A 14,169-nucleotide genomic window follows, 5' to 3' on the forward strand; every position below is an offset into this window, starting at 1 on the left:
CCGAAGATAGCGAAGTAAATAGCTTTACACCTTTATCAAATGTTTCCATGTCTAGTTATTCACGACCTATGGATTTTAGTGGAATGAAACTATAGGACGTTGCATCTAAGAGAGTCCAGGTAATAGTTTTGCTTATATGTACATAAGGACAGGCGTTTTATTGGTGAAGACAACTACATCTTCTTATTCGACCTGAGTCTTTGCAAGTCCTAACGTATTGCTAGAATTCTTATGGTGCACGGATTGAAATGGGTGAAGCCAAACATTGTTGATCTTGAGAATAAGGCGTCAGCAAAGAAACCTCAAGTAAACTCTTTGAAGTATTTTTTAATGTGAAAATAGTTGAATGTGTTTTATTCGTCAAAACAATTTGTTCTTTTTTATAGACTTGTGGTTCTCATGAGTTTTGATGTGCTAAAGCTCATCACGGTACAGGGATTGAAACCGATGAAGTCAAACAATGTTGATCTTGAGAACCAAGTTCCAGGAAAGCCACATGAGGTAATTGCTTCTCTATCATCGAAAAACATGTTGTATAGTGTTTGTTTGTCACATGTTTCTTATTTGATTTAATGATTTTAAGTTGGGTTGTTGGACATAGTATGTCTTCACTTTGTGGCTTCTATGGTGCATGTGATGTAGAGGGTGAAGTCAAAGAAGTTCAACATGTCTCAACTAACTTCTACTACTAATCATGAGATTCCATATGAGATGCAGCCTTCACCTAAGAATGCATCCAAAAAGACTCCAAAGATTGACAAGCAAAAGCCCAATCTCCAAGACAGAAGTGCCAAAGGAGATACACCTACTTATTAGGGTTGGAAAGAAATTGAGTTCCTTATCAATGCAAAAAAAAAATGGAAGATACCAAAGAGGCAAGCAAGGTTCCTAAGTTCTTGCAAAGATGGAGTCCTGGGATATAATTTCTTTAAAATGTGCTGAAAATGGAGTCTTTCACACATGGAAACAATGTATTGATACGTTTGAATCGTGTCTTGAAAGACTTCAAGACAATCTATGACTATGGCCGTAATACGTCTTTAGGATGTAGCTCATATTGGGCCATGGAGTCTTTTGAACATAAGAGGAAAAAGCTTCCAACAAGGTTTTCTGAACAATTTTTGTCTATCATGGAGGTTTGTTGTGGAGCTAAGTGTTCAATAGAACCTGGTGATATCCTTGTCGACACTTATGATTATATCATAGGTAGGTCAAAGGAGCATCGTTACTTTCATAAGCGGGTGTTCACTTCTTTCATTCTTTTAAGCTGGCACTTGTTGTTGTTTAGGTGATGACAAAAAAGAAAGCAAAGCTCAATCCAAGGGTACAAAGGATGAAGACCCTCCTTTAAAGGAGCAAATGAGTGGCCATAAGCGTCGTCGACCAAGGAGAGTTGCTGAAATGTTGGAAGGCCTTGAGGCATCAAGTGTGAAACTAGTTGATGTGTTTGAAAATGTGGAGGAAAAGCGAGCCAAGATAGACCAAGATCTCATTGCAATCACAAGGGAAGAGTATGAGCTGCTAGAGAGCCGAATGCGAAGCGCCTTGAGTTGGAGCAGGTGAGTCTAGATAACTTGAACGAGATGGAAATTTGGCTCTCTTCAAAATTGCCAATGCAATAGAGTCATTCTCCTCTAAACTACATGTTTGAGCAAGCAACTACTTGACCCTTGCAAGACATACCTTTTAAAATTTGTTAGTACTTGCATATTTTGCCCAAGAATTTTGTCCAATGAAGAATCTATTTTATGCAAGGGAATCATTTAAGTAACCGTAAAGTGTTACCATATACATGTGGTAGTGATGTGTGTGAACACACTAGAACCGTCGGGCATTTTTTCCCTCTTTAGGAGGTTTTTTTCCCCGAGCATTGTATATATGCCCATCACTCTAGGGCTATCTATCTTTCCATTGCACACTGAGTAATACACTCTCTATTGTGTGCCCTGAGCTTCCTTCGTCTTCTCCAAGCTGTGTGTGTTTTTCTGCAACCCTGATTCCAACAATTGGTATCAGAGCAGGTTGCGTCCTCCCGGGCTTAGTCGCCAGTTGCTCCAGCACACGCCTGCTCACTTTCTCCGATTTCAATGAGCTTTGGCAAGTGTTCGCAGGTCGACAAAAATTTTGGGTAAGCTCGAAGAGCTTAGTCTTCTCAGATTTTTGATTCGGGCTCATTTCAGCCAGGCACGTCTGCACATGCAATTTCGTCATTTTGTGCATAATTTTTGTCATTGCCGTTTTTTGCATAACAGGTGCCTTATAGTCTTCTACGGTTTGTGTTATATAGCACGTGTTGTTCCCGCTCCGTTTCTCCTATTTTCAGGCAGTTTTCACATCAGGTGCAGCATTTACCATGGCTGACAACAACACAAATGTGTTCAAGATGTTTGCTGATAAGGACAGGTTGGATGGGGACAATTACCCTATGTGGGCTTATATGATGCACCACATTCTTGTGTCAAAGGGCTTCTGGAATATTGTGCAGGGCATTGATGTGCGTCCTAGTTCTGAGGATGTAGGCGATGTTGAGGATGTTGCAGGTCTTGCTGCAAGGATGCTGCTGTTACAGTTGTTTTGCCTACGGCAGAACAAGCTCGTTGGGATATTAAGGATGCACAGGCTCATGCATTGATTGCGTTGTCTGTGAAGCGCACCATTGTTCCTCACATCCGTTTAGCAAAATCTGCAAAACAGGCTTGGGATATTTTGGCTCGTCTTTATGCAAGTCGCAATGAGGCTAAAATTGCTTTGCTGCATAAAGAGCTAGAGTCAAAGATTATGCATGAGGAAGATGATATGGACACTTTCGTTTCTAGTGTCAAGGATATCAATGAGCAGCTTAGTTCTGCAGGTGAAGTCATTTCAGACAGTTCCCTTGTGCAGACTATTCTTGATGCCTTACCAGATTCTCACCAGACTTTTGCTAGTACTTGGAGACTTATGACCCAAGGAAATCTAGAAGTTGTCAAGTTTGATGCATTATGCACATTGCTGTTGCAAGAGTCACGTTCCAGAAAAAAACAGGACTAGTCAATGTGCAGTCGAACAAGCTTTTATTGCTTCTCAAAGAAAGGGTGGTAAAAGCAATGCAGCCACTTCTTATGGTTCTGCTGCGAGTGGCAAAACTTCTGTTCCTAATGCTTCTACTGGCATCACTTCGTCTGGAAATTCTAGTGATAAGGGAAAAAAGAAGATGCATTGATATTATTGTAAAGCTAATGATCACTTGATCAAGTCGTGTCCTAAGTTGAAGGCCAAAGCGGCTAAGAAGAAAGAGGGTGGTTCCACTGCAAATTTTGGTTCCACTACAAATGCAGCCATTGTTGAGTCTTCTGTGAAAGGAGACTGTAATGCTGATGTTGATGCAGAATGGGCTTTTAGCGCAGAGTGCACTTACAATCCTGCTTTCCATGATGCATGCTTGTCAATTTGCTGCAGATTCACATGTGTGGTATTTCGACAGTGGTGCTACAAAGCACATTACTTCACATCGTGAATTGTTTACCTCTCTCGAGTCTGTCCCTCATGGGAATTCAGTCACTTGTGCCAACAATGCCTCTTATCCAGTTCAAGGAGTTGGAAAGATTGTGCTTACTCCTGCAAATGGCAGTTCTTTCACACTTGTTAAAGCACTTTATGTACATGGGATCAAGAAGAATCTCTTGTCTACATCCGCACTTGCTAGACTTGGACTTGCAGTCAAATTTGTGGATGACAGATGTATAGTTCATGATCTCAGTTTTGGTGATGAAATTGTTGCATCTAGCCTTTTGTGCCTTGGGCTGTATAAGCTCACTTTGTATGACAAGTGTGGACAAAATTTTGCAAATGCTGTTGCGGATTCAAGGCTATTTCAGATGCAAAACTTTGGCATGCACGTTTTGGTCATCTGAATTTTGCCAGTTTGCTGCGTGCAGAAGTCTGATATGGTTGCTTCTTTGCCGCCTCTTGAACCACCTGTCAAACATGTTTGTGAAGGCTGTATTCTGGGTAAAATGCAGCTTTTTAAGTTTCCAAAGGATGGTTCAGTTAGGGCCACATGCAGGTTGCAGCTTGTGCATAGTGATGTTTGTGGGCCCATGCAAACTCCGTCCTTGGGCAATTACCTGTACTTCGTGACTTTCATTGATGATTACTCCAGGCATGCATGGGTATTTCCGCTTAAAGCGAAGTCCGAAGTTTTTATGTGCTTCAAACAATTTCTGGCTATGGCTGAAAATGTCTCGAAATGTACTATGGGCACCCTACGTTCCGATCGAGAGGGGGAGTATATGTCTCATGAATTTAATGGATTTCTGGCTAGTCGTGGGATAAAACACCAATGTAAAGTGCCTTATACACCTCAGCAAAATGGTGTTGCCGAGAGGAAAAATAGGTCACTGACGAAAATGGCACGATGTATGGTCAAAAGTCAAGCTTTTCCGCATTCTTTTTGGCTTGAGGCCATCATGTGTGCCACTTATGTACTTAACAGGTGTCCTACGAAAGCTTTGCAATCTATTACTCCATATGAAGCATGGCATGATAGAAAGCCTTCTATTGAGCACATGCATGTTTTCGGCTGTTTGGCATATGCTTTGGTGCCACAAACACAGCGCGCGTAGAAAATTGGATGATAAGGCTGTCAAATGTATTTTTGTTGGTTATAGTGTTGAAAGCAAAGGTTACAGGTTATATCATCCGCAAACAAAGCTTATTCTGGTTTCATGGGATGTAGTGTTTGTGGAAGATTCTATTCGGCCCTTGCTGTCATGTATTAGAGACAGTAATGTAATCTCACAGGACATTTATGACACTTTGTTGCCTCTTTTCAGTGGTGGAAATACGAATGTAATTTCCAATGAGGCAAATATACAGCCTATGGAAGTTTCTGAAAATGTTACAGATCATCCTATTACTAATGCAGATGTACATGATGTACTTGATGAGGAAAGGGCTGAAAATGAGCAGGCTAGAGGTATGCCAAAATGGATGGTGCACACTTTGCGCGACAGTAAATTGGATGCACCTTTGTCTAGTCGTACTCGTTCAGGCTCTCGCCATGCATCTTATGCATCAGATTGTTATGCTTTGGCTGTATCTAGCTTACATGATGTTGAGGAGCCTATGTCTTTTGATGAAGCACAGAATTCAAAAAATTGGATGGCTGCCATGCAATGAAAATATGATGCACTTATAGAAAATGACACATGGAATTTATGTGATTTGCCTCTTCGCAAAAAGGCCATTGGTACGAAGTGGGTTTACAAGTTGAAACGCAAGCCGGATGGTGAGATTGATCGCCATAAGGCTCGACTTGTTGCAAAGGGTTATGCACAGCAAAAAGGCATAGATTATGAAGAGACTTTTGCTCCCACTTGTTGTTTGACTACTATGCGTTTTCTATGTGCATTGGCAGCTCATTTTGGTTGGGATGTACATCAATTAGACATTGTTACTGCTTTCTTGAATGGTGACATATTTGAGGAAGTTTATGTAACGTAGCCTCGCGGTTTTTTCATAAAAGGACAAGAGGACAAAGTGTGCAGATTTAAGAAGGCTTTGTATGGGTTGAAGCAATCTCCTCGTGCTTGGTATGAGAAAGCTGACACTCATTTGGTTAAACGAGGCTTTCGTAACAGTCCAACAGAAAGCACATTGTATGTAAAGCGTGAGGATGATGTACTTCTCATTGTGGTTCTTTATGTCAATGATTTGCTGATTATGAGAGACACGTTGCTGAATTTAAGGCTGATTTGAATGCTACTTTCAAGATGAAAGATTTGGGGCTGTTGCATCATTATTTGGGTGTACATTTTAAGCAGTGTGATGGTGGTATTGCCTTGTGTCAGAAAAGTTACATAGAGACATTGCTATATAAGTTTGGACTTGAGGATTGCAAAGCTATTGCCACTCCCATGGAAACATGTTTGAGGTTGAGTCTACATGATTCTGGTGATCCTGCTGATGTCACTCTTTACCAAACTACTGTTGGCTGCCTCATTTATGTATGCAACACGAGGCCAGATATTCAGTTTGCAGTCTCACAGGTCAGCAGATTTATGCATAGCCCAGGGTCTAAGCATTGGCAGGTTGTCAAGAGGATTTTCCGCTACCTTAGTGGCACTTTACATCTTGGCTTGTTTTATCCCAAGGGGGGATCATTGCCGCCAGACTTACATGCTTTTTCGGACTCAGATTGGGCTGGTTATTTTGACATGCGAGTGTCCACAAGTGGTTTTTGTTTCATGCTTGGCAGTTCATGTATATCATGGTTGAGCAAGAAGCAACCTATTGTGGCCACTTCGAGTTGTGAGGCTGAGTACAGGGTAGTCTTCACAACTACGGTTAAGTGTGTATGGCTCAGACGCCTTATGGCTGATTTGGGTGTTGGACAGGACACTACCAACACTATCTACACTGACAGTCAGAGCGCATTGGTAGTTGCGAGGAACCCAGTTTTTTATGCTCGCACAAAGAACATTGAGGTGCATTACCACTATGTCAGGGAGAGGCTCTCAGCAGGAGAGATCAGCTTGGCTTATGTGCCAACACAGGACAACCTTGCAGATCTTTTTACAAAGGCATTGTCTCATGAGAAGCTTGAAGCTTTCCACAAAGCTTTTGGCTTACTCCCGTTTGTGGACTGATCATGTCCTCAAGGCATGGCACTTCCCTTTACTCATGTGCCAGCTCTCGTTCACCGCATCACTCCAGGGGGGATTTGTTACCATATACATGTGGTAGTGATGTGTGTGAACACACTAGGACCGTCGTGGCATTTTTTCCCTCTTTAGGAGGTTTTTTTCCCCGAGCATTGTATATACACCCATCACTCTAGGGCTATCTATCTTTCCATTGCACACTAAGTAATACACTCTCTATTGTGTGCCTTGAGCTTCCTTCGCTTTCTCCAAGCTGTACGGCTCAAACTCCTTATGGCTGATTTGGGTGTTGGACAGGACACTGCCAACACTATCTACACTGACAGTCAGAGTGCATTGGCAGTTGCGAGGAACCCAGTTTTTCATGCTCGCACAAAGCACATTGAGGTGCATTACCACTATGTCAGGGAGAGGCTCTCAGTAGGAGAGATCAGCTTGGCTTATGTGCGAACACAGGACAACCTTGGAGATCTTTTCACAAAGGCATTGTCTCGTGAGAAGCTTGAAGCTTTCCACAAAGCTTTGGGCTTACTCCCCTTTGTGGACTGATCATGTCCTCAGGGCATGGCACTTCCCTTTACTCATGTGCCAGCTCTCGTTCACCGCATCACTCCAGGGGGGATTTGTTACCATATACATGTGGTAGTGATGTGTGTGAACACACTAGGACCGCTGGGGCATTCTTTCCCTCTTTAGGAGGTTTTTTTCCCGAGCATTGTATATACGCCCATCACTCTAGGGCTATCTATCTTTCCATTGCACACTAAGTCATACACTCTCTATTGTGTGCCTTGAGCTTCCTTCGTCTTCTCCAAGTTGTGTGTGTTTCTCTGCAACCCTAATTCCAACATAAAGTAGAACCAACTTTTTTAAAAATGTATTGGTAATATAATTTTGCGAGTATTTAGGTTCTAAGTTGCCTTGCAAAAACTTTTTCCTAGTCCTTCTATGTTCAGTTAAAAGTTGTAGGAAAGTATTTTGTTTGAAGCTCTCAGATTCGTATCCTTGATCCTAGATGATACCTTTACATTGGCTACTAATGTTTTTGCGGTTGTAGCTTGTCTTTGCATGTCATTTGTGGTGTATGAGATTTGAGCAATACCTGCAATTATAAGTTTTTGTGATGTATGGAGTATGTGGATCATGTCTCGTTAGTATCTTCCTTCCATTGCCCCTTTTATGGGATGTTTTGAATCTCCAAGCAAAGAGACTGATTTGATGTGTTCTAGTTTGTAATTAATGATGCTTTAGAGACAAGGATGTTGAGGATTGGCTGATTTTCAAATGGTTTAGAATGCAACTGAGGATGCATTTGTACATGTTGAAGTGATTCTTGGATACAATGAAGCGATTTGAAGCTTTTTCCTATTCCCCTTCATGCGTTGATGTTTAAACGTCTTTGATTGAATGTGCTCATGCTTTCTTCATCCCTTCAAGGCCAAATGCGATGTCTTTGCAACAACATGAAAACATCTTGATTGGCTTCTTGTTAAGGGCATGTTGTCTCTGGGAGTGCGGATACTGCAGGATATACCAAGCATGTTTGTCACCAGCAAGCTCTAGGTTATTTTCATCAAGTGCTATTGCCACGTCTGAAAGGAGGGTACAAAGGCTGAAGCAAAAAATCAAGGTAGGTTGTGTCAAAGTACTGAAAACGTAAAGATCTTAAGTCTAGAACAAAACGCAGAGCTAGGAATGCCATCTGTTTCTTGGCAATGCTTTGGTGACCCTTTCTTAGTTTGTCAATGTTGGGGAAATCCTTCTCAACATATTCAATGACAAGAAAGATGTAGCCTGTTTTGTTGGACACTAAGAGAAGGCCTTTCTCTAATGAATCATCAGGTTTTCATGCACCTTCAATAGGTTGCCATGGGTGGAAGATGAGATTAGCAATCAGAAGTTGCTGCAAAAGTATGTCTTGTTGGATGGTGCTCTGGTTGACATGTATGCCAAATGCAATGTCCTCTTGTAGCATGTTGATTATAGGATATGGCCATCATGGCTGCTGCAAGGAAGCTCAGGGCTATTTTTAGCAAGAGCTAAGTGAAGGCCTTTCACCAAATGTAATCACCTTTGCATGAATCTTCAATATGTCAACATGAGTGAGAGAGTTCATCACGACATGGTCGGTTAGGGGCTCTTTGTAGAGCTAGGTCTTGCTTGAATGCTTTGGTTTCCATGTATGCCAAATGCAGTGTCCTCACAAAAGTGCAAAAGATGGAGCTTCCTATCTAGGAACTATCCTCACTCTAAGAGAATTGTAGGATATGCCCAACCTGGCTATTGTTGGGCTGTTGTTCTTTTGATTTAGGATTTTCTTGATGGTGTTTTGGTTGACAAGGATAGAAAATACGATGCCCTCATGAAAGAAAAAAAGTTATTCATCATCTTCCTATCAGGAGTGTCATTTTTTTGAGCATTTTGATCGTAGGATATGCTTGGTTCTAGTATGCTATGTGAAGGCCACTTTTTCGATGCAGTCACAATTGCATACATCAACATAGGTGAGATAATTTTTTATGAGAGGGCTGGTCATGGGCTGTTTGAATGCCTTGGTTGGCATGTACGTCAAATGTGGGGTCCTCACACTTGAGAAAATAAAAAGGGTACCTTTCATAAAAAATAGAAGCGCACATCTCTGGTGAACTAGCCATCTTTGGGAACACAGATAGGTTTGGTTAGGTCTCTAAAACATAAGGGTTGTTTTCTTGTGATGCTTGATGTGACATGATGAATTTGGGCTACGTGTTGGATTTGATAGGGTGCACTCTCGTTGCTAGTCACTCTTGCTCTTTTACTATTTTTATTTATTTATTGTTAGTATAAGTATAAGGCTATGCATATACAATCCCTCAATTGAGAGTTGCGATGTCAGGGAAGGACAATTAAGAGGATAGGAATCCAAAATATTGACACGAGTGAGGACTCCCCCCTTCCTTGGATAGATCATACTCTTTGAAAATTTGTCATCACCCTTTGAAACCAATTGTTCTAGTTTGTGATGGGAGGTGACTTAGGACAATAGGTTCTCACTACCCCAAGTGCCACATTGAGGCTCTCCCATGAATGTGCCTGAAATGCTTCAGTAGTCGATGGTTCTATACATACTGTCGTAGAGTTTTCCACGTTTTCCCTGTGATTCACAATGGTATGGGGAGGATGTTTTGGAGCTTTTTCAGAAAGGTCCATGGATATGTACTCTTAGGCAACTCAAGTTGAGTCCTTATAGTATCACTGCTTGTTGCAACTATGGGACTTGATACGTTAGGTTTGTGGGCAGCCAATGAAATTGACTTGATGACTTTGGTTTGTGAATGTTGGTTATCTTGCAATTTTATCGAAGTCGATAACATGGGTAACCTTTCTTGAATCATAGGGAGAAGAGTCAGTTTATGTTGCCTTCCATAGTTCCAACAGGCATGACCAAAAAGCTTTGGCCTACACTCCCATTTTCATAGGCAACAGGTGTTTGAAGAACTCCAAAAATAGTGGTTTCTTCTTATTGTAAAGGGGTCCTCAGGGGACAAAGGTTTGTTGTGATTCATGCATTGCGTAATATATGTGTTATTAACAAATAGAAGATCATCCATATACCGATGAGAATGTATAAAAGCTAAAATCATATCAGATTTTTTGAGTTTCGATAATTTTCTAGCATATTCTAGCTTAAACCAAGCAAGGTATAGATTGCACCATAAAGGAGAACATGAGTATCCCATTGGGATTCCTTTAGTTTGTCGGGGTATATATGACCCTAACCTTGAGAAGCAATTGTCTAACACAAACATATTCAAAGCATCAAAGAATTCGAATGACCATTTTACTTTTGATTTCTTTTTTGTAAGGGTGATTTTGCTTCTAGATGGTTTAAAACCTTTATAACCTTGACTAGTTACTAATCTTTTAATGTTTCTCAAAGACTCCATCAGGCTATGCTTCCCATGGTGAGGATTTGCTTCATAACAAGCTTTAATATCATATGTATGTATAGAATAAATCAGTTTAGCAAGGTTTACTAAGCTTTGTACTAGTTGTTAATGATCCAGTATGCATTTTTATTAACCTTTGAGAATGTTTGAAGGTTTTTTTGGAAGTTCTCAGTATACTCAATAAGCCCGCTAGATAAACCTTGATAAAAATTAGTGATCATACTAGCCACAAGGGAGAAAACACAATCATGGGCCTTTTGTTATCCAACAAAACTTTGATTTGTGCATTTTATAGTTTCCCATAATGTAGGGAAGGCCTCTATCAGGAGAAGGTATAACACTAAACTCCTTGCATCATGAATTAATGAGTGAGACGATGGTGCTATGCATTCGTGTATAGGCATGAATTTTGAAGAATTCAATCTGTCCTTTGCATGCAATCTAATGATTCCTTTACAATTAAAGACAAGAGTCTTGGCTGATTTGTCCAAACCACATATAAAATTGTGTTTTTGGATAAATCCCAATTCGTTTAACATATCGTTCTCCATGAACCAGGGAATTTGGTTATGCCTATAGTTTGGGAAGGTGGATTGGAAGGTTTTTTCTAGTCTTCCTTTAATTATTGAAAGTGAAACAGTGTACAATTCAGATTTAGCAATTGGCATAATTTTGCCCAACGCTTCTTGAACTCGGCCTTAACTGAATGCAAATGTACAAGGACAAGGGGGATATAGTTAAGGCCTTTGGATACATTATCCCTTAATGTGTGGTGTCTAATGAAAGTTGGCTGAGTAGTAAGAACATGTTCACCAAGATGGCCAAAAATTTTCAAGAAGTTTTTAAATCGTTTTTGGGTATGGCACGCACAAGGTTCACTAAGATCAAAAGGCTCAACAAATGTGTCGAATGGTTTATATAAATATTGGCCCATATTATTCGTGTATTTCCATCCAAATATTATGTGAAAGTGTTCAAGATTATTTTTGATTCCAATATCCTTTAGCAATTCCTCAAAAAAAGTGTGGGGGTGTACAAACTCCATAAATTTATTAGTGAAAGTTAGGTGAATAAACTGATGTCTACTTTTTTTACCTTGTTTAAACCATTGTAAATCATAAGTTCTAGTAATTAAATGTCGTACCTTCTCATATGTACTGTACTTAGCATTCTTGGAGCTTCGTCAAAGTCCTCAGATCCATGGAATTATTGAGGTTGTTTTGATGATGATGCCGTATTGCTTAGTGTGCTAGCAATACACTTTAGTTGTTCCCTACTTCTAGAGGGCTTGAAAATTGTGTCGGTGGTCAGACCAATTGGGTTATGTTGAACTCGAGAGAGGAATGGAGTTCCTTGTATATAATACTAAACCTTTTGCTGCATCAATCAAATGTCCATGAAGAGCGTAAAAAACCACTACCGCATGTCGAACTTAAATGGGAAAGGATGTTACCCATCCAATGAAGTGCAGGTCCAAAGGCATTAGGAAATAACCTTGGGAGATTTTGAAACACAAACCATAGAAGGTGATCAAACCATATAATGATCGTTGCTGGGCAGCTTGAACCAGGGTTCTTCTTACAAGTGCACTTGATGAATGGTCTGTATGTGTTCCAACAATTCTTCAAGACTTTTGAATGTTATTTTCTTTTTCATTGAGTGATAGTCCCTTTGTACGGGCTACCATGGAAGTATTAGAGCACTTTTTACTGTCAATGTCTGACAGTTTTATTTGCGTTAGTGTAAAAGGTTTATCATGTGATAGTAGATGCTTTGATTGAAGTGCCAATGTTTTGCATTGTTCTACCACATCAGGTGGCAAACTACAAAGCAGAGCTAAAGAATCGATAGTGATTGGAGCACATTGATTCAGTATCTCAAAATCCCAGAGTTTGTTTTCAAGACGAACAACGTCAAGCTCAATTTTTTTGGAAGGGAGTAGTGGAATGACTTCAGAAAAATGTATGGGCATATAACTTTCAATTTTTTGACAAGAAGGGTCGTCGGTTAGGCCTAGGGCTTCCTTTTCTTCTTGATCTAAGAGCTCTAGATCCAAAAGAGGGTTCACAATCTCTTGAGACTGCTTAACTGCAAGAGGAAGGATGGGGAGATTATTAATGAAATAAAACTTATTAACTATAGAAGGTAATGATGAGAAATAAAAGTCTAAATCAAAGCACTCTTGAGCATCAATAAAGCATAATGATAATAAAAAAGAGCTTAGTGCATTAATTAGTTGTGCAGGATCTTTTTTGGCAACGGCTAAGAGTTTTAACCAATCGTTAACAGAAGCTGTTTTTAAAGCTGAAAGCTCTTGCTCTTGTATTGCCTTTTTCTCATAGTCAAGAAGACTTTTATGAAAGTCAGCCCTCTTGAAGCAAGAGAGCAGGCATTGTGTACCAACAGGAGGGATATGAATCCTTTTATTGTCGGAATACCCAAAACGTGTAAGAGATACAATCCAGCCAACCTGAAGGATGTTTTAAGAGACAAAATCATACATAGTGTAGAATGAAGGCAAGTTCATATATATGGTAGTTGTCCGACCAAGGACAACTCGGGAAATAGAAAGAGAGAGATTAAATTTCATATCCCCTCTTAGAGAACCATATATTGACACTTGACCAAAATATACAAGAAATAAAAGACAGTAGACAATAGACAATAGACAAAGACAAAATAGAAAGAAGACAAAATTCATTATTTTATGCTGGTACATCCGATTCTGGTAGGAGAACAATTGAGCTCAGAACTCACAAAAGAATAGACCTATACCTGTCACCATCCAACACAAGCAGCCAGTTAGAACATGGGCAACCTTGATGGGAAGGCAGGTATCCAAACATTCTATTTTGCTTGTTATTGTTGTCCCATAGCCCTAAACCCCTTCACTCTCCTTATATGCATTTCGAGGGAGTTTTTTCTTTGCTTCTCTACCGGGCATGATCCATTTTTTAACGGTATTTTCTATAATAGGTTTGTTTGGTAGAATAGTTTCAACTGGTACAATGGTTGTTTCTGGTTTGATGAGGAAGACTGATTTGCATCCTTCCGAAAAATCACGTATGGTGGAGGGATGTGGCTTTCCATTGGATAGGTAACATCTTTTACAAGTTTTAGGGCTTGCATTCCCAAAGGATGGTATATCCCCCGTAGTTTGGCTTTCGATAGAAATCATCATACCCTGTAGTACAATTTCATAAACTAGATATTGTCTATTAGTGGTCTATGCTAGATGATATCTTCTAAGAGTAGCTCGAGAAAACTAAGGCGGAAAGCAACATTTTTGTATAGTGATTACATGTGAAATTGAAAAACTTACCCCACAAGTGGATAGAGTGAGAGCCCGAGAGGACAAAGAGAGAGAGAGATAGAGAAAAAAAGAGATAGAAAAAGAGCTTCATTTTTGGGTTATGTAGATGATCTTTTCAAAGGATAAGATATATACTACTTTTAAATAAGAAGTAATGTATTTTGCCAAAATTTTGGCAGAGTTTCATTTGTAAGTAGACCCATTTTTCAAAAAGTAAACCGAGCCTTCTTTTTTAGGAGCCTCACATGAGGATTTGGTTTTAAACGATAAATCTAGAACTACT

At 40.0% G+C, this 14,169-nt stretch overlaps 1 pseudogene; it reads left to right on the top strand.

Annotated features, from left to right (window-relative positions):
• Positions 1–711: 711 nt before the first annotated feature.
• On the top strand, positions 712–1,651 carry LOC147442164 (uncharacterized; annotated as a pseudogene).
• Positions 1,652–14,169: the final 12,518 nt, after the last annotated feature.

This window comes from Adiantum capillus-veneris, chromosome 14 (genome assembly GCF_014529385.1).
Source record: "Adiantum capillus-veneris isolate H3 chromosome 14, ASM1452938v2, whole genome shotgun sequence".
NCBI classification, from domain to species: domain Eukaryota; kingdom Viridiplantae; phylum Streptophyta; class Polypodiopsida; order Polypodiales; family Pteridaceae; genus Adiantum; species Adiantum capillus-veneris.